At 35.2% G+C, this 22,505-nt stretch overlaps 1 long non-coding RNA gene across 1 annotated transcript in view; it reads right to left on the reverse strand.

The window, feature by feature from the left end:
• The window catches only part of LOC128652969 (uncharacterized), a 150,070-nt gene that overhangs the window by 123,130 nt on the left and 4,435 nt on the right, over positions 1–22,505 (reverse strand). Inside the window, exon 2 of the long non-coding RNA XR_008401325.1 lies at positions 21,422–21,662. This is a non-coding gene — a long non-coding RNA (uncharacterized LOC128652969). The remainder of the gene's footprint in view (positions 1–21,421; positions 21,663–22,505) is intronic.

A 22,505-nucleotide genomic window follows, 5' to 3' on the forward strand; every position in this document is an offset into this window, starting at 1 on the left:
GAAATTGCAATAACGGAAAGCAGATTAAGTAACTGCATCAGAGCATTAAACTTTGGTATAACATTAATAGGTCCATCTTGAAGTGGTGATATTGGTTGATCGCAAAACCACATTGTTTCCCTTTCACATTGCAATGGATTTATTAAAGGAGATTTTTAGCCCACTCCTAGTCTTTCATGCAAAGCCAAAGTCCCTACCAGTGTCCTCAACTCAAGAGAGGGATCATAGATAAAGTAATGTACATTTTGGGCTGATTTCTTATCCATCCGGCTAGTTTGCCACTTGTCAAAGATATCTCCGAAGGCCACACCAGAGGATAGATGGTACCAAGCTAGGAGGTCTCGATCCGCCAGAGCCGATGAGCCCCCAACAGCACTTACAGTGTCCAGAGGTGTACAGCGTGCAGCTTTCGGCAACCCGCCTCCATTTTCTTGCTTTTTTGGTTGTGCCACCGCCATCGCGCTCTCCGCTCCCAGAGTGACCTGGAGATGAAAGCGAGTGAGAGAGGTACGCCGGGGCCCCAGAGCATCCTCCCCCTTGGGTATCTCAGTAACAGCGGGAGCGCGGTAAAGGTAGGCACTGGGCGCTGTCTCTGACTGCCGTGGCGCAGACACCACAAAGCCCGCAAGCACCTCTTGGCAGCTATTCAAAAAACGGTGGATCTCTTTCATAATGCACTCTGCGGTATCCATGTTGGAGTTTGGCAGCAGTCGTCAGGTTTAGGAGTAGCACAGTCGCCGTCAGTAAGCCTCTGTCGTCCCCGTAGACACTATGCAGGCCCTAAGATGGCGGCTCCCCAAGCCGCTTGTAGACAGTTTTCTCCCGATACATGCGTAGTTTCATCAGAGCAGTATTATAAATTTTGGGAATAGGTGCCAAGGTCAGTCATGTCAGTAAATTTTCATAGTGGGACCGATTTAGAAGCGTGCAGGGTCACTAGATCTATAAATTATATGTGTAGTATCCGGAGCTCCTGAAATGTGCGACCCATCAGCTTCCCAGTTGGCTCCGCCCCCCCCTTGCAATTCCATTTCTAACAGGACATGAAAAGCTCACAATTTCAGAATCAAATTACAGGAAAAGGGGACAAAATAAATAAGATAAGCATAAGTGCTTACAATTTATAATTTTATATTACCATCTCAAAGTGTTTAATGTCCCTTTATGGCCCAACTGCACTTCTTGTTGGCTTCTAAATCAAAATGATCACTTCATAAAAATTATTTTCAGATACTTAAATAGTAATTAAATAATATGTTTTAGGTTGTGAGTGTGACCCATTAAATATTGACAGTTTCACAATTTAAGTTAGTACAATGAAGTTTACCCTACGCAAATGGAGGTACCTCTAGCTTTCCTCAATGAGTTCCCTAGTGAACCCCAAAAAGAGTCTAAACAGAGAAAGAGATGAGGGGAGCACCAAAAAGGCTGAGGTAGATAACTAAAATTAACACTGTAATAAATACCTAGTAATAAAAAATAGTACATAGTACATGCTTATTCTAGCACATATTACACTTAGATAAATACCTAGTAAAAAATTCTAAAATCGTACCTAGTACATAAACACCAAGTACATAAAGTCAATATTACCAATATTACCTAGTGTGTAGAACATGTGTTAACTCTTACATATAGTAACTAATACATATAAATACATAGATCCATGTCTAAAAACAATGATAAAACAGAATAATGTAAATGGTTGGTACACTAAAAATACGAAATGTGCAAAATAAAAGCAAAAATAAGGCAGACTAAATAAACAGTGGAAGTACCAGAATGGCACAATGGAAAAATACAGTCTAGCAATGAGCTAGCGAAATAGGTTGGTCCTGGAATAAATATATATAATGATCAGTTGGTCCAAAGTTCAATGTGTCAATAACAGTTCATCCAAGAGTATAAATTTGAAAATCCGGTGTGTTGATGCTAGTGGTTCCAAAATAACATGTGTGTAAAAATATAAGTGAAAAATCAAAGGGAAAAAATGAGAAAAAATGAAAAAAAAAAGAGAAAAAATGGATGAGAAACAAAAAACAAAAAATGGTGGAAGGTGAAAAAGTGAGTAAAAATCTGGGTGTACAAAAATTCAGGTGTACAGAAATGTTCTGTTTTCAACAATGTACTCAGTGCTCAAAGTAATATGAAATCTCTGTTGGGCATCATATAAAAATCATATAAGAATAGGGTGAGATCCAGGTCCTATTAGTGGACCTTGTGGTACCAGATGAGAGAACAATAATACAAAAACAAAAATTGACATAAAAAGCCTGTGGAAAAAAGAAAAAACAAAATTGCAGAGTATATCAACTGTTAAGTGGATATAAGGTAATGTGCTTAATTTGATTCTGTTGACGCGTTTCAGCCTAGAACTAGGCCTTTATCAAGTGAGTCAACACAAATGAGTCACTGGCCACAAATCCTACTCACTTCCATGTCATAATCTAAAAATCCTCAAAACAACACTCATCAAAAATAATTACAAATCCCACAACCATGCAGTGTTTGTTAAATTAAAAAGCTTCTAAAGTCTGAGATATAGAAATAAAATGTTTTGTGGAACTTATAAAGCAGTAGGCAGCCAATCTTAAAGGGACAGTCTACTTAAAAATTGTAATTGTTTAAAAAGATAGATAATCCCTTTAGTACCCATTCCCCAGTTTTGCATAACCAACACTCTAAATTTCTATCTATTTCTAAGCAACTACAAACAGACTCTTACCACATGCTTTTTTATTAGCTTTTCACAACAAGAGACTGGTAATCCATGTGTGTGCTATATAGATAACATTGTGCTCTCTCCCGTGGAATTGTGCATGACAGTGCACTAATAGGCTAAAATGCTAGTCAATAAATTAATAGCCATGTGATCAGGGGGCTGCCAAAAGAAACTTAGATACAAGGTAATCACAGAGGTAAAAAAGTGTATAAATACAACCATGTTGGCTGTGCAAAACTGGAGAATGGGTAGTAAAGGCGTTATGTAGCTTTTTAAACAATAACAATGTTGGTTTTAACTGTTGGTTATTTATATGGCACACATAAACTAGCAGTGTCTAACTGAGAAAAACTGTCAAAATGCACTGGGATAAGAGGCGGCCTTCAGCGGCTTAGAAATCAGTTTGAGTCTAACTAAGTTTAGCTTTCAACAAAGAATACCAAGAGAATAAATCAAATTTGATGATAAAAGTAAATTGGAAAGTTGTTTAAAATTGCATGCCCTATCTGAATCATAAAAATTTAATTTTGACTTGACTGTCCCATTAAAATACATTGGAGAAAAAGCTGCAATTGAATAAGATTAAAACATTTTTGCATTAAAACATTTAATTAAAAACTGTTTACTTTAAAGGGACAGTCTACACCAGAATTGTATTGTTTAAAAAGATAGTTAATCCCTTTATTACCAATTCCCAAGTTTTGCATTACCAACACATTTATACTAATATACTTTTTACCTCTCTGATTACCTTGTATCTAAGCCTCTGCAGACTGCTCCCTTATCTCAGTACTTTTGACAGACTTGCATTTTAGCCAATCAGTGCTGATTCATAAATAATTCCACAGGAGTGAGTCCAGTGTTATCTATATGACAAACCTGAACTAACAGTGTCTAACTGTGAAAAACTGTCAAAATGCACTTAGATAAGAGTAAACCTTTAACAGCTTAGAAATCAGTTTGAGCCTACTTAAGTTTAACTTTCAACAAAGAATACCAAGAGAACATAGGACATTCCCTGCTTTTCAACAAATAAAGACAGACACTTTTTTTACCTAATTACTCAGTGCTACTTATAACATCCAAGTGAAAGATATAACAGCAACATGTCAGACAAAAATAAAGACAATTCAAAAACAGAATTACTGAGTTGGAAAAAGAATCACCCCCTCCTAAAATTACTTGTAAACTCAATCAGGTGTAGCTAATCACCTTCTCAATGGCACACACAAAGCCGTTTGACCTTCAACTGTGATCAGCTGTGGGAATATTGATTAGCTCAGCATGAAAAGATCTTTCCTGGAGCATATCAGTTGTTCTTGGTAGTGCAACTGAAGCAAACAATCAACTATAGGTGGCAAGGCACTGTCAAAAGATCTCTGGGATAATGTTGTGGACAGGCACAAGTCAGGAGATGCATGCAAGAAAATATCAAAGGCTTTATCAATGCCTAGAAGCACAGTGGAGTCTATTATTAGGAAGTGGAAGGTATTTGGTACAACACAGACCCTCTCTGGGTCAGGACTTCTGCCACCCCTAACCAATTAATTTTATCATAAGACTCATCATTTTAGAGCAGGGTGTTCCACTTTTAAACAAGGGGTCTCATGCCACATAGTTAGCAAGTAACCATCAGAATTATACTGATTAACTTTTAGCAACAATTTGTTGTGTTGTTAATGTCAACAATCATTAGGCCTGTTTTCAATGATCTTAAAATTACAGGCATCTAAATAGATGATTGAACTGGATGTATAAAAAGATGACACTTTGGCAAATTCTTTACAAGATGATTTTTAATGCAAGTACACACTTCCATAGGCTCCAATGGGAGTCTCGCTCTCATACTGTCAGACACGCCATGAGAACTATTGCAGCAAAGGGGGTAAGTCACACAGCGATGGATAGCAAACATAAATATATATGTATATGAATATTAGGGATGGGCGAATGTTTCTAAAAATTTGAAATTTAAAATGAATTTTGATACATTCGTTCATTCGAATCGAATTTCGAATGTTGATATAACATTCTAACATTCTACTTTCGAATTTTCGTTTTCGAATTTTTCAATAAAATTCGAAAATATTAGTTCAACTAATAGAATGTTTAGCTATGTATTCATTCAATTTCGAAATGTAATATTCGAATTCAAATGTGACATTCGAATTCGAATGTGACATTCAAATTGAAATAGTATTTCTAGTCTACAACTGTGTTTAATAAATGTAATATTCAAATTTGAATGCTACATTCAAATTCGAATGTCACATTCGAATTTGAAATAGTATTTCTAGTCTAATACTGTGTTTTAAATGTGATATTCGATTCGAATGTGATATTAGATTCGAATGTTACATTCGAATTCAAAATAGTATTTCTAGTCTAATACTGTGTTTTATAAATGTAATATTCTAATTCAAATGTGACATTCGATTTGAATGTGATATTCGATTCGAATGTGACATTTGAAATAGTGTTTCTAGTCTACAATTGTGTTTTATAAATGTAATATTCGAATTTGAATGTGATATTTGAATGTAAGATTCGAATTTGAATGTGACATTCGAATTCGAATGTGACATTCGAATTCGAATGTGACATTCGAAAATCAAATTTTTAATAATATTTATTCTTATCAACATTCTATTATGTAAATCGAATTTCTACAATAACATTCGTTCTAACATTCGAATTCGGATATAAACACATTCGCCCATCCCTAATGAATATATACATATATATTTATTTGTTTATATGTGTATATACACATATTAACACAAATGTATATGTATATAAGCATATACATATATATTTACTGAGAACACAGTCCCCATAGACCACAATGTAAAGCGTTTTTTTATAGTACCCCACACCCACCAACTTTAGGCCCTAAAAACTGCTTAGTGCCGTTGTTTTTTATTTTACAAAAAATGCTAAAAAAATTTAAAATAAAAAAACTAACAAATACTTTATTTTTGGGGCAATTGGGCCACTTTCTGATATTTAAACAAAGGTCTGACCTCTAGTAAATTTTCTGAGCATTAATTGTAACTGCTAGCTTGTGGTAGTAATAAGCAGCCACTTGTAATGGCTGGTTATTTATTGTGCGCCCGTCAGAAGGCGAATTCGCACATTGACAGACACAAAATAAATTAGCGCTCCATTTGTAATCTTGCCCAATATATTTATGATTTGTCACAGTAATTTGTTTAATTGTGACAAATTACTACTCAGTTTTAGAGTATGATAATTATTTTCATGTACAAGCATGTGATAAGTTCCAACATGCATTGTCACATACAGAAAAAAATGTTAGTGTATTTAAATGAAAAGAACAACTCTACTTGCATCTTACATGCTAAAGAATGATTATATTTAGGAATAGATATATCCAGATATCTATATAAATATCTATTTTTAAATACTTATGCACATATTCCCCTATATGAAGAACATTGGAATGTGAAATATTTACACTACATACACAGTTAAACATTTGATTAAATATGAATATTGCATACATTTGATATTTCATGTTTTCAGCTAATTGACTGCAAAGGGCTCCAATGCACTAATATATATATATATATATATATATATATATATATATATATATATATATAAATGTGTGTATGTGTGTATATATATATTTATGTCTTTATATTTGTTTTACTGTATATTTAATTCCAATGTTCATTACTTAAAGGATAATGTTGTTTTCATTCCAAACTGCATATTTCTACATATTCTTCTTGAAGATAGAAAGGATGAAATGTCTGCATTATTTGAAAGAAGTTAATTTCAATGCTTTGACCATGGAAATAGCTGAAATACATTTTTAATGAAGGTTTCTTGTAGTGTAATATATTTAAAGGGACAGTGGGGGGTAGTTATCAAGCCGTCAACCTCAAATACGCTGGAATTCCGCAGCGTATTTGTGGCGAGGCTGATTCGCCTTAGTTATCAAAGGCTCGAGACCGGCAAAAGTAGAATTTTGTGACGTAAGCTTCGATCCGCTGGACTCAGTCCGACACAGATCGATTCTTACGTCACTCCAGATGTTCCGCACACAAGTGCGGCACATTCTCACTACTTTTGCTAGCTATCAAAAAACTAGCAGGTACGCTCGGCACTTTTACGGTCCAGCGTACCTGGTTTTCAATCCACCACCCCTGGAGGCGGCGGATCCCATAGGAATCAATGGGAGTCTGACCATAGCGAAAGTACAAGTTCGCTGCTGACAGACATCCCATTGATTTCTATGGGAGCTGTCTACACCTAACACCCTAACATGTACCCCGAGTCTAAACACCACTAATCTGACCCCCCCTACACCGCTGCAACTAAATAAAGTTATTACCCCCTAAACCGCCGCTCCCGGAGCCCACCGCAAGCTACTCTATACATATTAACCCCTAAACCGCCGCTCCCGGAGCCCACCGCAACTATAATAAATGTATTAACCCCTAAACCGCCGCTCCCTGAACCCGCCGCAACCTATATTAAATGTATTAACCCCTAATCTGCCCCCCCTACACCGTCGCCACCTATAATAAATTTATTAACCCCTATCCTGCCCCCCACTACGCCGCCGCCACTGTAATAAAATTATTAACCCCTAAACCTAAGTCTAACCCTAACCCTAACGCCCCCTAACTTAAATATTAATTAAATACATCTAAATAAATTAACTCTTATTAACTAAATGAATCCTATTTAAAACTAAATACTTACCTTTAAAATAAACCCTAATATAGCTACAATATAAATAATAATTATATTCTAGCTATCTTAGGATTTATTTTTATTTTACAGGTACCTTTCAATTTATTTTAACCATGTACAATAACTATTAAATAGTTATTAACTATTTAATAGCTTACCTAGCTAAAATAAAGAGAAATGTACCTGTGAAATAAATCCTAACCTAAGTTACAATTACACCTAACACTACACTATACTTTAATAAATTATTCCTATTTAAAAATAAATACTTACCTGTAAAATAAACCCTAAGATAGCTACAATGTAATTAATACTTATATTATAGCTATCTTAGGATTTATATTTAGTTTACAGGTAACTTTGTATTTATTTTAGCTAGTTAGAATAGTTATTAAATAGTTATTAACTATTTAATAACTACCTAGCTAAAAGAAATACAAAATTACCTGTAAAATAAATCCTAACTTAAGTTACAATTAAACCTAATACTACACTATCATTAAATTAACTAAATAAACTACCTACAAATAACTACAATGAAATACAATTACATAAACTAACTAAAGTACAAAAAATAAAAAAAGCTAAGTTACAAAAAATAAAAAATTAAGTTACAAACATGTTAAAAATATTACAACAATTTTAAGCTACTTACACCTAATCTAAGCCCCCTAATAAAATAACAAACCCCCCCAAAATAAAAAAAATCCCTACCCTATTCTAAATTACATAAATTTCAAAGCTCTTTTACCTTACCAGCCCTTAAAAGGGCCATTTGTAGGGGCATGCCCCAAAAAGTTCAGCTCTTTTGCCTGTAAAAGAAAAATACAACCCCCCCCCAACATTAAAACCCACCACCCACATACCCCTAATCTAACCCAAACCCCCCTTACAAAAACCTAACACTAATCCCCTGAAGATCATCCTACCTTGAGTCGTCTTCACTCAGCCGAGCCACCGATGGAACTGAAGAGGACATCCGGAGCGGAAGAAGTTAATCCTCCAAGCGGCGCTGAAGAAATCTTCCATCCGATGAAGTCATCATCCAGGCGGCGCTGAAGAAGTCTTCGATCCGGCCGATGTCATCTTCAAAGAGGCGCTGAAGAGGTCTTCTATCCGGGCGAAGTCATCTTCCAAGCCGGGTCTTGAATCTTCCTTCTGCCAACGCGGAACCACCTTCTTCACCGACGGACTACGACGAATGACGGCTCCTTTAAGGGACGTCATCCAAGATGGCGTCCCCTCAATTCCGATTGGCTGATAGGATTCTATCAGCCAATCGGAATTAAGGTAGGAAAAATCTGATTGGCTGATGGAATCAGCCAATCAGATTGAGCTCGCATTCTATTGGCTGTTCCGATCAGCCAATAGAATGCGAGCTCAATCTGATTGGCTGATTGGATCAGCCAATCGTATTGAACTTGAATCTGATTGGCTGATTCCATCAGCCAATCAGATTTTCCTACCTTAATTCCGATTGGCTGATAGAATCCTATCAGCCAATCGGAATTGAGGGGACGCCATCTTGGATGACGTCCCTTAAAGGAGCCGTCATTCGTCGTAGTCCGTCGGTGAAGAAGGTGGTTCTGCGTCGGCGGAAGGAAGATTCAAGACCCGGCTTGGAAGATGACTTCGCCCGGATAGAAGACCTCTTCAGCGCCTCTTTGAAGATGACATCGGCTGGATCGAAGACTTCTTCAGCGCCGCCTGGATGATGACTTCATCGGATGGAAGATTTCTTCAGCGCCGCTTGGAGGATTAACTTCTTCCGCTCCGGATGTCCTCTTCAGTTCCATCGGTGGCTCGGCTGAGTGAAGACGACTCAAGGTAGGATGATCTTCAGGGGATTAGTGTTAGGTTTTTGTAAGGGGGGTTTGGGTTAGATTAGGGGTATGTGGGTGGTGGGTTTTAATGTTGGGGGGGGGGTTGTATTTTTCTTTTACAGGCAAAAGAGCTGAACTTTTTGGGGCATGCCCCCACAAATGGCCCTTTTAAGGGCTGGTAAGGTAAAAGAGCTTTGAAATTTATGTAATTTAGAATAGGGTAGGGATTTTTTTTATTTTGGGGGGGTTTGTTATTTTATTAGGGGGCTTAGATTAGGTGTAAGTAGCTTAAAATTGTTGTAATATTTTTAACATGTTTGTAACTTAATTTTTTATTTTTTGTAACTTAGCTTTTTTTATTTTTTGTACTTTAGTTAGTTTATGTAATTGTATTTCATTGTAGTTATTTGTAGGTAGTTTATTTAGTTAATTTAATGATAGTGTAGTATTAGGTTTAATTGTAACTTAAGTTAGGATTTATTTTACAGGTAATTTTGTATTTCTTTTAGCTAGGTAGTTATTAAATAGTTAATAACTATTTAATAACTATTCTAACTAGCTAAAATAAATACAAAGTTACCTGTAAACTAAATATAAATCCTAAGATAGCTATAATATAATTATTAATTACATTGTAGCTATCTTAGGGTTTATTTTACAGGTAAGTATTTAGTTTTAAATAGGAATAATTTATTAAAGTATAGTGTAGTGTTAGGTGTAATTGTAACTTAGGTTAGGATTTATTTCACAGGTAAATTTCTCTTTATTTTAGCTAGGTAAGCTATTAAATAGTTAATAACTATTTAATAGTTATTGTACATGGTTAAAATAAATTGAAAGGTACCTGTAAAATAAATATAAATCCTAAGATAGTTAGAATATAATTATTATTTATATTGTAGCTATATTAGGGTTTATTTTATAAGTAAGTATTTAGTTTTAAATAGGATTCATTTAGTTAATAAGAGTTAATTTATTTAGATGTATTTAATTAATATTTAAGTTAGGGGGGCGTTATGGTTAGGGTTAGACTTAGGTTTAGGGGTTAATCATTTTATTACAGTGGCGGCGGCGTAGTGGGGGGCAGGATAGGGGTTAATAAATTTATTATAGGTTGCGGCGGGTTCATGGAGTGGCGGTTTAGGGGTTAAACTATTTATTTAGTTGCGGAGAGGTGCGGGATCAGCAGGATAGGGGTTAATAATTTTATAATAGAGGGCGACGGTATAGGGGGGGCAGGATAGGGGTTACTAGGTATAATGTAGGTGGCAGCGGTGTCCGGGAGCGGCGGTTTAGGGGTTAATACATTTATAAGACTTGCGGCGGGGTCTAGGAGCAGCGGTTTAGGGGTTAATACATTTATAAGACTTGCGGCGGGGTCTAGGAGCGGCGGTTTAGGGGTTAGTAACTTTATTTAGTTGCGGGGGCCTCCGGGGGCGCCGGTATAGGGGGTAGAACAGTGCAGTTTAGTGTGAGTGCTTAGTGACAGGCTAGCAATAAAGCTGGGAAAAAGCCGAAGGGCAGCGAGATCGGATGAGTGATAACTGTCACAGTCCGCTGCTCATCGCCCCGCGGCTTTTTGACAGCTTTATTTGATAACTTAGGCGAACGTATTCAAGGTCCGCGGCGGCGAAGGTAGGCGAGCTTAGGCGGACGTATTGGGCCGGCGAAGCCAGAAAAGTAGACGGCTTGATAACTACCCCCCAGTATACTTTAAAATAGTTTTTCCCTTAATGTGTTTCCAATTACTTTTTTTTACCAGCTGCAGAGTATAAAATGTATGAGATTTGCTTTTTAAGGCTTATTTGTGTATATGAATTAGCCGATTTTATTTTTGAAGCCACAACCTAATAAAATGGGTTGAGCTTGTAGGTATAATCAGATCTCATTATTTTAATACATTGTGTACATATACCTGCTTCTTTATCTTATACATCTGTAAAACAATCACCAATACTTGGAGAGAACAATAGAAAATTAACATTTTATTACCTTATCGATTCTATACCCCACTGGGAGTGTAATTTCTTCTACTGGCTGTGTTTACCGTTGCAGAGTTTCCCACTCAGGTGCTAACGACGGCTCAGAGCCGTCACTAGCACTCTCCCACCTTGAGGGAGATCTGGGGGCTCCCACCCGCTTCTACCCCGGCGATCGGGCCTGTATAGTGACAGGCATCACCGGGGATTCACGTTTTGCGCAGTGACGTCACGCGCAATGGCATGATGATATCACTGCGCAACTTTATTTAAAAAGGAAAATGACAAGTATAGGGAAAGGGGGCATTCTGCTTAGAAGACTGTATCTCAGGCATGTAAGCAGCTACAGACCCCCAAGACCCACCGATGGAAAGGTAATTACCTAACCTTTCCAACGGTGTAAATCTTGGGGATCTGAAAAAAGAAAAAAAAGTTAAAAAAATGTATATATTTAAAAAAAAAAAAAAAAACTTAAATCAGCTTAGCACCCAGGTGGGAAAGTGCTTAGCACTCAAAAGGAGCATTTTTTAATTGCTTCACTATGCTCACAATTTATTACTCTAATTCATGGCCTTGTTGTTTAAAAGATAGTCAAGTCAAAATTAAAGGGACAGTAAAGTCAAAACTAAACTTTCATGTAAAAGAGCTGAATGCCCTTTTAAGGGCAATTCCCATACAAATGCCCCTTTAGGGGCAATAGGTAGTTTAGAATCTTTTAGTGTTAGTTTTTTTATTTTGGGGGGTTTGGTGGGTGGGGGGGTTTATTGTTAGGGAGAACTTAGTTTTTATTTAAAGGTAAAAGAGCTGTTTAACTTAGGGCAATGCCCTACAAAAGGCCCTTTTAAAGGGCTATTGGTAGTTTAGTATTAGATTAGGGGGTGTTTTTATTTGGGGGGGGGCTTTTTTATTTTCATAGGGATTAGGTTTAATTTTTTTATTTTTGATAATTTTGTTTATTATTTTATGCAATGTTAGACTTTTTTATTTTATGTAATTTTAGCTTAATTTAAACAGTTTTTTTATTTTTAAAGTAATGTTAGGTTTTTTATTTTAATTTTAATGTAGGATTATTTTTATTTATGTAATGGGGTTAATTTAGGGGGTGTTAGGTTAGGGGGCTTAGTGATTAGTTATTTGCGTTGTGGGGTTTGGCGGTTTAGGGGTTAATAGATTTTTTAGGTTAATTGTGATGTGGGTTAATGGCGGATTAGGGGTTAATAGTTTAAATAGATAGTTTGGTTGTGGGGCATGGAGGTTTAGCGGTAAATACATATATTATAAGTTGCAATGTGGGGGGATGGCGGATAGAGGGGTTTTGACGTGTCGGGTTAGATTTTAAATGGGAAAAAGATCTCAAAGAGCACCTTTTTCCTGTTTTACACCTAGTTGAGCTAGGTGTTATTTTTGTTAATGTATCGGCAGCCTCTGACAGTGTATTTACGGTTTGCGTGGGCATTGGAAACCGGGTATAATTTAAAGATTAGCGGCTTCCTATTCTTTGTATGGGACATGATAAGGTTTTTGGCAGCCGGGGTCCATTTGCCGAAATTGGGTTATAACAAGCCGTTGGAAGCAGTCGATAAATGATATTGCTTCCGACAGCATATTTATCGGTTTACGAGCGTACGCAAACGGAATTACAGCTCAATGGAAGCAAGCTCTCAGTGAGCAGCCCAGTAGTGAAACAGTTAATAAGGTAACCATATATTGCTGGCTGCATTGTGTAGTGTTTGCTAACTGCAGGATATAGTTCCCTAATTAACTGTTTGACTGTTGGGCTGCTCACAAAATCTGGCCTTAGAGTGATGGTTAGATAGTTATATGCAGCTCCACTGATTATAACTAAGCTGAAGTCACAATTTGCTGCTGTGACGAGGAACAAGAACAATCATAGAGAAGAAACAATGGCACTACTCAGAAATTATGAACGCTCCCCATTGGAAAAATATATATTTAATATATTACTAGTAATATGTGGGGATTGGTGCTTGTACTGGTTACAATCTATACAATAAATCAGTAAAGAACTGATATGTGAGGAAATAAGCTAAAATATAACTTTTGCTAGATAATGATAATCTAGTAAAAGTTATATTTTAGCTTATTTCCTCACATTTTTTCCTACACGTTCATGAGTGCTACATTTGTACCCTGTTATCAGTTCTTTACTGAGGAACAAGAACAAATCTTTAAGAATTCTGCAATATTTAAATTACAAATAAGTTACATTACTTCCAACACTTGCATCAAGTGTTTTAGCAAAATATTAGTTTCAGGAATGATTTGTATTAATTATATGACCATTGAGTATGCTATATGCATGATAAAACGATTTATAGTTCCCATGTTATTTTATATGGACCATCAAGTCAAAATTCATCTTTTATGAATAAGACAGGCCATGCAACGTTAAACAGTTTTCCAACCAAATTATATTATCACAATTGATTTGTTCTCCTGGAATCCTTTGCTGAAGAGTAAACTTACGCCGGCCCAAAAAAGCTCAAGGGTGTCTCTATGACAGCAGAGTTTGCAATATTCTATTACATTGTTGCAAACCATGCTGCCATAGAATGCTAAAGACACGTGCACACTCCTGAGCTCCTATGATCCTGCCTAGGTTTACACTTTTATAAAGGCTGCTAAGAGAAAAAAGCAAATTTGCTAAAAGCAGTACAATAAGTTATTTAAAGGGGCATGAGACCCAAAAAAATTCTTTCATGATTTAGGTAGAACTTACAATATTAAACAACTTTCCAATTTACTTCTATTATCAAATTTGCTTCATTCTCTTGGTATCATTTGTTTAAGGAGCAACAATGCACAACTGGTTTCTAATTGAACATATTGGTGAGCCAATGACACTCAGAATAAATATGCAGCCACCAAACAGCAGCTAGAACCTAGGTTCTCTGCTGCTCCTGAGCTAATCTAGATTGACCTTTCAGCAAAGGATAAGAAGAGAAGGAAGCAAATTAAACAGAAGTAAATTGGAAGGTTGTTTAAAATAGCATGCTCTTTCTGAATCATGAAAGTTTAATTTTGACTGTCCCTTTAAGAGACTAGCACACTGCAATATACCTCCTGCCACCAGCATGGGAGATTAAAACAGTCCCTGACACTTCCTATAATATCACTTCATCAACCTTAAAACAACATACAACTAACTGAGCATGAGTGGTTAGTTATAACTCAGAGAAAGATGTGAAAAAAAGAGATAGTTACATGCAGAAGGTATAGCTTTCATAAATGTCTATACAATTACACCATACACCTATTTATTCAATGTATTGGCTCTTTCAAAGTGTAAGGGATTGTCCTTTGGCAACACAGTTTACATACAGTTCAAACTATTAATTGTTTACAAATGAAAAAATGTTCTTCTATCAAAGCTTAAAGGGACACTATACCCAAACATTTTCTTTTATGATTAAGGTAGATAATATAATTTTAAACAACATTCCAATTTATTTCTATTACCTAATTTGCTTCATTCTTTAGATATACTTTAATGAAGAATTTGCAATGCACACGGTGAACCAATCACAGGAGGCATCTATGTGCAGCTACCAATCAGCAGCTCATAAGCATATCTAGATATGCTTTTCAGTAAAGAATATCAAGAGAATGAAGCAAAATAGATAATAGAAGTCAATTAGAAAGTTGTTTATAATTGTATGCTCTTTCTAAATCAAGAAAGAAAAAAATTGAGTTTTGTGTCCCTTTAAAGGCACATTAAAGGGACAGTCTAGTCAAAATTAAACTTTCATGATTCAGATCGGGCATGCAAATTTAAACAACTTTCCAATTTACTTTTATTATCAAATTAGCTTTTTCTCTTTGGTATTCTTTGTTGAAAGCTAAACATAGGTAGGGTCATATGCTAATTTATAAGCCCTTGAAGGCCGCTTCTTATCTCAGTACATTTGGAAAGTTTTTTACAGCTAGATAGCACTGGTTCATGTGTGCCATAAAGATAACATTGTGCTCATGCCTGTGGAATTACTTATGAGAGGGCACTGATTGGCTAAAATGCAAGTCTTTTAAAATAACTGAAATAAGGGGGCAATCTCCAGAGGCTTAGATACAAGGTGATTACAGAGGTAAAAAGTATATTTCTATAAGTGTTGGTTATGAAAAACTGGGGAATTGTTAATACAAGGATTATCTTTCTTTTTAAACAATAACAATTCTGGAGTAGACTGTCCTTTTAATCTCATTTTTATATTTGCATCAGATATGAACCACTGGATTGCAAAAGCTCTCCATGCAAAAATATTATTTTAAATGTTTTTAAAACTGTCAGTTTTGTTTAAGCATTACATTGTTTTTTTTTAGAGAGACACATGTCTTGAAAAGTTTCTTGAGTAATTATCTCCTTTGATGTGGCCAATTAGAGACAGATAAAAATCAGCTTTTGCACATATAAAGCAATGAGTGTGCAATATGGAAAGGGTTCTTCTAAGAAGAGCAATGGAAATTGTCTTTCACAACTTTTTTTTTAAAGATTTTTAACTTTGAGGTCAATTCATTTAAAAACATTTGATAACTAATTTCACCAGAATTTTTTGTACTGTGTTAACTGCACCAATAGTTTGTACTGACAGAATTTCACAGTGCAATTCCATTTATAATTATGAAGCTTGTATTCCCTGATATGGATAGCTCACACAGCTCTGTTCATTCACAGATTGGGTCTTTACATGCTTAAAGGGACACTCAGGTTAAATTACATTTTCATGATTCAGATGCAGCATGTAATTTTAAACAGCTTTCCAATTTACTTCCATTAAAAAAAATGTGCGCAGTCTTTTATATTTACACTTTTTGAGTCACCAGATCCTACTGAGCATGTGCAAGAATTCACAGACTATACGTATATGCATTTGTGATTGGCTGATTGCTATCACATGGTGCAAGGGGAGTGGAAATATACATAACTTTGAAATTTGTTATAAAAAAATCTACTACTCATTTGAAGTTCAGACTAAGTGCTATTGCATTGTCTTGTTATCTTGCATTTGTTGATTATGCAAATCTAATATGTTGACTGGTCCTTTAAAGATTAATCATTTTAATCTGGAAAGCTACTGCTCGAGCATAAATTGCGCTAGAAGTAAGCTTTTTGCGCTCATCGGGTTGCACTCATATTATGAGCTAAAAGTATACTATTTTCACTTGCGCGCTAACCTGACGAGTGCAAAAAGTCAGTTAGAATATTGAGGGGCTGTTCACGTATTCCCGCATAGAAGTCAATAGAGAAACAAAGTGGAAAAAAACACCCCACTCACGCGCAAATCCGATCGCACTAACCCAACACAAAAATATGAATATTTCACATTCCAATGTTCTTCACATAACAAAATATGTTATGTATATACTAATCAGGTATCATCCGCACCTCTCAGGAGTGAAGGAGAGGAAAAGATAATTTTTTTATAAAAAGTAACATTTATTGTGCAAAAAGAAAAAAAAAAATATACATGAAAAGCCATAAAAAATATTAGAAAAATACTGCGGTCTGGTGGAAAAGCGTGCCAAACATGTTTCGGGCCTATCCCTGGCCCTTGATCACTGGCATAACCACAGACTCCAAACAGACCTCTATTTAAGAAAAAGTTATATCTAATTAGCTCAGAAACACCTGTTTCAATTAACATCCTAAAGGTATATTGCTGTATATTACATTGCTGTTGTAAAAAATAGCCACTATATATAAACTTGGAATATAAGTTTGTACCGAAATTATAATTAAATGTCTCAACATAAATACAATATCAATGAAATCAACAATTTATGAGAAAAAAAAAGGAAGGAAAATATACAACAGCAATGTGTATCAATATTATTCATGTACTTATTTCTATTGGTCAACCTTGTCCCTTGTTTTTATACTGATTAATTATCCTGACTCACTCCATTTTTATAAAAAAAAAAAAGAATCCTAAATAATAAGATGGAATTAGAAATTGTAGTAAAATAAATTTACATATCAATATTGGAATTTAAGCCATCAGGATGTTTAGATTGAAGCTTGAAAATCCAAAATACTTCTTTCTGATCAAGTAACCTCTCTCTACCCTCCCTCTCCTATGCCTAGAGATATGATCAATTCCTTGTATTTGTAAAAGTGTGTCATTTGATTGGTGTTCATATCTAAAATGTTTGGCTATAGGTGTGTTACTGTCCGGTTTACTAATATTTCTAAGGTGTTGAAGAGCTCTGTCTCTCAAGGCCCGTTTAGTGCGATCTACATACTGTTTGTTACAACCGTTACATGTCAATAGATAAATAACATGTGTTGTATTACATGTTATATTATACATAATCTCGTATGTTGCCTTAGTTACTGTTGATTCAAATCTGATTCCACTCTTGATATATTGGCAAGTTTTACATACATTGCAATTACATTTATGACAACCTACTCAGGTAGGAAGCCTTATATTGGATTGCTGTTTAGGTAACATGGAAGGTGAATGAATAGTTCTAAGAGTTTTTGCCCTCCTGGTAAAAAAGTTACAGCCATTGGATAAAAATCACATTTAATTTCTTGTCACCCTTAAGAATTGGAAGACAACTCAGAATAATGTTTCTTACTTTAGTATAGTCTCTACTATACATAGTAATAAATGTGGGTTTGGAGTTAAAACTAGTAGTTTTCTTTTTATATTTTAATAAACTCTCTCTAGGTATACAATTTACTTTTTGTCTTACTGTATCAAGCAATTCAGTGCTATAGCCACAGGCTTCTAGTCTTTGTTGCGTGTCTTCTACATTTTGCTGGTACTTGGTATCTCGTGTGCAATTTCTTTTAGTACGAATGTATTGCCTAAAAGGTATTAATTGAAGTATATGCTGAGGATGACATGAAGTGTAATGTAATATTGTGTTTCCTGCAGTGGCTTTTCTATAGTAAACCACTTCTACAGATTTGGAACATGCCACAAGAGTGACATCCAAAAAATTGATTTGTGTATCACTGTGCTCAATGGTAAAAGAAAGATTAAAGTGATTGGTGTTGATATATTCATGAAACTGTGAAATTAGATGGTCATCTCCATCCCATATTATTAGAAGATCATCAATGTATCTTCCAAAATAAATAATATTGTGTCTAAAAGGAATATTATCTCCAAAGATGTGGCACAGTTCCCAGAATCCCATATAGAGATTAGCATAGGATAGCACAAAATTGGCGCCCATGGCTGTGCCACATCTTTGGAGATAATGCTGTCCCTAAAAAAGAAAAAAATTGTTTGAAAGCAAATATTCTGCAATTAAGCAGATAAATTGTATAGTGTCGTCATACAACGAAGAAGTGTACAAAAAGTGCTCCAAAGCATTAAGACCCTTAGTGTGAGGGATGGATGAGTATAATGATGATACATCAAGGGTAATAAACCTATATGAGTTCTTCCATTCAAAACCCTCAACCTGCTGTATCAATGTTGTTGTGTCTTTCAAATACCCAGGAAAGTTGGTGACAATTGGCTGTAAGAAACTGTCCAACAAATTGGAAATATTGTCATTGAGAGAGCCTAAACCCGCCACAATAGCGCGGCCAGGGGGATTGAACATACTTTTGTGTAATTTCGGTAGATAGTGGAAGATAGACATGACAGGACATTCAGGTATAAGGCTATCAGTCACCTTAGAAGAAATAATGCAATTATTTCTTGCCCCTTCCACTAATTGACCTAAAATGTATGTAAAAGAGTCTATAGGATCAGACAAGAGATGTTCGTAAGTATGTGTATCACTAATTTGTCTTTTGGATTCAGCTAAATAGTCTGTTTTATTCAAAACCACAACGTTCCCTCCCTTGTCTGATTCTCTTAACAATGTTAGTATCATTACTTAGATCTCTCAAGGTTTTTTTTTTTCCTGTGAATTTAAATTATCTGAGTAGTTACTCCCTTGTGGTTGTTCTTGTTCTTTTTATCCAACTTAATGAGAAGACTTTCTACTGTTTGTTGAAAAACTTGGGAGTGTATGACCCCTATATATATATATATATATATATATATATATATATATATATATATATATGAATGTCTATTTATAAATATTTAGAACATATTCCCCAATGTGCAGAACATTGGAATCTGAAATATTTACATTACAATCACAGTTAAATTATTTATTAAATATGAATATTTCATAAATATGCTTTTGCATGTTTTCATCTACTTAACTGCAAAGGGATCCAATGCACTTATATATATATGTCTTTATATGTGTACATATGTATGTATGTGTTTATGTCTGTAAATACATAATCGTATATAAATACATAAATAAATAAGTATACATATATAGACATATATATAAACATTCATATACATCATTAGAGATGTATATGTATGTATCACAATGTTAAAGCCTTTGCCTGCTTTTTTTTCCTTCTAGCACCTGAGATCTCATATCTTTGAGCCCTTATAACTTTTTTTTGTGCCATTATCATGAGTGTAACTATACTTTGTAATATATTTTTGATGTGTTTTGTGACACTTTTTAGTTTTGTGAAACAGTTAACCAGAACTCTGAAGTTGCTGTAATCATTCTAGAGTAAATTGTGATTGCGCTCAAGCAATCGTGTTTACTTTCAACTCATAATAGGAGTGATTAACCCGACGAGCGCAAACACCTGGAATAAACCCCTTATTACTCCTGCATAAACGTTTGCGCTCCACTCGTAATCTGGCCCTAAATAAACTAGATTTCAGTGTTCATTTAACCTCTTTTGTATGGAGAATAACCAGGAGAAACTTCATTTAATAACATACTGTGTACTGAGGGAGCTGCTCTATATCACTTAGGACCTGATATTCAAAACCTTTCAGCACTGTCAGATCCCTAGTGAAATTTTCAAAAGGCAAATTTTGCTTTATTTCTGCAAGGGACATTCCCTGCATTTCCGTATGTGAAGGAGAGACAAGCCCAGTGCAATATAGCACTGCATGAAATGACAGTTCTGCTGCATTTACACTTTGTGCTTTCTATTTTATTTCACTTTAAACATTCTATTTACATTTTGGCACATTTAAACTTTGTTATTTCTATTTTCTTTTTTTTTTGTTTACAGCAGTGTATTAAGGATTGTGATTTTAAAAATTCTGATTATGCTTTCACAGTTTCTTTAACAAATTAGTCTCATACTTTGTATATTTATGTGTATCTTTTACAAATTAGATTGCAATTTGAATGTCTTATTTAAATTAAAACTGGCAGCTTCAGTTTTCCATAGAGCATCATTACAGGGCAGAACTCACTGAATTTTCTAAGAAAGGGGGAAGAACCATGAAATCCCAGAGAGATGAGAGATGCCTTCCAAAGAAAACAATTAAAGTCTCTGGGATGCACAATTTCACATGGGAGAGAGAAGGTAACTGTAGGACCCCTGGGCTGAAATAAAGGCTCCATTGCATCAATTCCCAATTAAACTGAAATATTTTCACTATAATTTGACTTGCCTTTGTCTATATTTTAGTATATATTATTTTTCTGTTAGTTAAAACAAGTGTATTGTGAATTTTGAGCAAACTTTACCTACATACAGTTGGTGAGACAAATCAGTGAGGCCAACTTGTTTAAAATGCTTACATAATTTCACAACACTTGTGAGAGAGCTTCAGACATACACTGGGTACTCCACTGTTCAGCTCAGGGAACTGCCCTGTCCCTCTCAATGTTTTAAACTGTAATTCAATTCGTAAACGATATACAAAAATATGCAAAGTATGATCCTAACTTATTAAAGTAACATAGAAACTTTTAAAGTTGCTGCTATATAAAAGAAATGTGCATAAATCAGACACAAATAGTAATTATAATATTAAGTTTGCACTTGGTATCTGTGAGTAATGAGGGCTTGGTATCACTAAGTAAGTCCTCTGTTATTCTGAGCTATCCTTATCCAAATAAAGTATAGTTAAAAAAGGTCCAAGTGAGGGTTCCCTTAACAAAGGGTTCTGTTGTGCTGATAGTTCATCAATAAGGATTATCCCAAAGAGGTTATTGAAATAGTCCCGAAGAACTGCTTGCAAAAAGTAACAGTTTATGTGACCTTGGTGGAATCCGGAAATCAAATAACAACTGTTTAAGTAAAAAGTAACTACGTCAATTAGAAAACAGTGTCCCAAGTTGAGAACAGTAAGTCCACATACCTCCACTGCCGAGCCTTTGTGCAAGATGTAGTTAGGGGCAAATCCGATGTATGTTCCATCCTGGTCAGGTGAGTAAACACTCCAGTCTTCGCCTCTGGGATTGTCCACTGTGTGTTAAGCTCCTTCATCAGGGTGAGTGTACAACCCTCCTCTCTGGCTCCAGGGCTCCACTTTTTGTCAGCTGGTAGCTTGCTGTGATAGGCTGCAGGGATGGATGACGTCTTCCAGACCACTCCAAACGCTTAAGGTAAAAGCAAAGGATTCAGCTTTGTGCGGTAATCCCAACCACAAAGTCAAAATATTCAAAAGCAGAAAACGGGGCTGAAACCAAAGGCTTATAGTGTGCTTATTTTATTGGCTGTGCCAATCATTCATGAGAGATAGCAAATTTAGACACCTGATATTGCAATTAATTAAAAAAAATATATAATACATATTTTTTATGTTTTAATTTTCATAATTATTTGTTTCGTATTACTTAATTTGCTTTTTATGTTCCTAGAATTGATGAAAAAATATATTTTGCAATATCTTTTGAACAATTATGTTGAATATATTAATTTTATTTGTCTATTATATTCTAACATCTTTTAGATATTCCTCACATGAGAAAGTTTAAGACCTATATACCTTTATATAGCCAAAGTTTCTCTTTAAGCACATTGGAGTGACCAGAATCTCCAACACCTTGAGTAAACCTGATTAGTTACTGGTTTCTCCTAATTAGTTTCTCTATATTGCTTACTGTGTACTGAAGGAGCTTCTCTATATGACTTGCTACGTACTGAAGGAGCTTCTTTATATCACTTACTGTGTACCGAAGGAGCTTCTCTATATCACTTACTGCGTACCGCAGGAGCTTCTCTATATCACTTACTGTGTACTGAAGGAGCTTCTTTATATCACTTACTGTGTACCGAAGGAGCTTCACTATATCACTTACTGTGTACTGAAGGAGTTTCTTTATATCACTTACTGTGTACCGAAGGAGCTTCTCTATATCACTTGCTACGTACTGAAGGAGCTTCTTTATATCACTTACTGTTTACCGAAGGAGCTTCTTTATATCACTTACTGCATACTG

Source organism: Bombina bombina, chromosome 3, assembly GCF_027579735.1.
Source record: "Bombina bombina isolate aBomBom1 chromosome 3, aBomBom1.pri, whole genome shotgun sequence".
NCBI classification, from domain to species: Eukaryota; Metazoa; Chordata; class Amphibia; order Anura; family Bombinatoridae; genus Bombina; species Bombina bombina.